Source organism: Dipodomys merriami, unplaced genomic scaffold (genome assembly GCF_024711535.1).
Source record: "Dipodomys merriami isolate MVZ:Mamm:240054 unplaced genomic scaffold, mDipMer1.0.p SCAF_894, whole genome shotgun sequence".
Classification (NCBI taxonomy): Eukaryota; Metazoa; Chordata; class Mammalia; order Rodentia; family Heteromyidae; genus Dipodomys; species Dipodomys merriami.
The window spans coordinates 67,422-68,379 of NW_027206506.1; positions in this window are offsets into that span (position 1 = coordinate 67,422).

Below are 958 nucleotides of genomic sequence, written 5' to 3' on the forward strand. Positions count from 1 at the left end.
GAGAAGAAGGAGAAGGAGAAGAAGGAGAAGAAGGAGAAGAAGGAGAAGAAGAAGAAGAAGAAGAAGAAGAAGAAGAAGAAGAAGAAGAAGAAGAAGAAGAAGAAGAAGAAGAAGAAGAAGAAGAAGAAGAAAAGAAGAAGAAGAAGAAGAAGAAGAAGAAGAAGAAGAAGAAGAAGAAGAAGAAGAAGAAGGAGAAGAAGAAGAAGAAGAAGAAGAAGAAGAAGAAGAAGAAGAAGAAGAAGAAGAAGAAGAAGAAGAAGAAGAAGAAGAAGAAGAAGAAGAAGAAGAAGAAGAAGAAGAAGAAGAAGAAGAAGAAAAAAAGAAAAAGTTCTTTGATTTTTTTGGGGGGTAGGGGTGGGAAAAATCCTGTATCTCCCTTGTGTCTGTAACCAGCCTCTTGTGGAAGTCTCTGGTCTGCTTGTGGTCCTGTGGCTTGATTGGTTTCTTAAGTCAGTTTGTTGGAACAGGCAGAAAAATGCTCTGCTTTACCCAGGATTTTGAGATCCCCCTCCAGGTTAGTTTAATGGGAGGCTGATCTGTTCTGAGAATCACAGAAGATGGGGATACAGTGATGAGGCTAGGTTCTGGGTAGAGTTGAGGCCTTTCAACATACAGTAGCTTTTCCCGGGGGCTAGTTTGTGAAAACCTCACAGAGCCCAGACTGGAGCCATTCTCAGGGTTTCTGTTTACTGATTTTCAATTGATTGTGGTGGCTGCTAGAGGGAGGGGCAACCTCTGGCTCTGATTACCCGGTGAGGAAAGCCTCTCCTATGGCTCGCGCCCGAGCTGGGTAACTTTTCGCTGGATGGAGCTGAGTCTGGCAGGCCACGCCGCCATTAAATTCTTGTGACCTGCTAAATGACTCGTTTTATTCCACGGCCTGAGTTGGAGCTGGCAGCTCCCCTGAGCTTTGTCGGTATCCAAGATGGAGATCTCCAGTACTGGGGGAGGGAAAGAG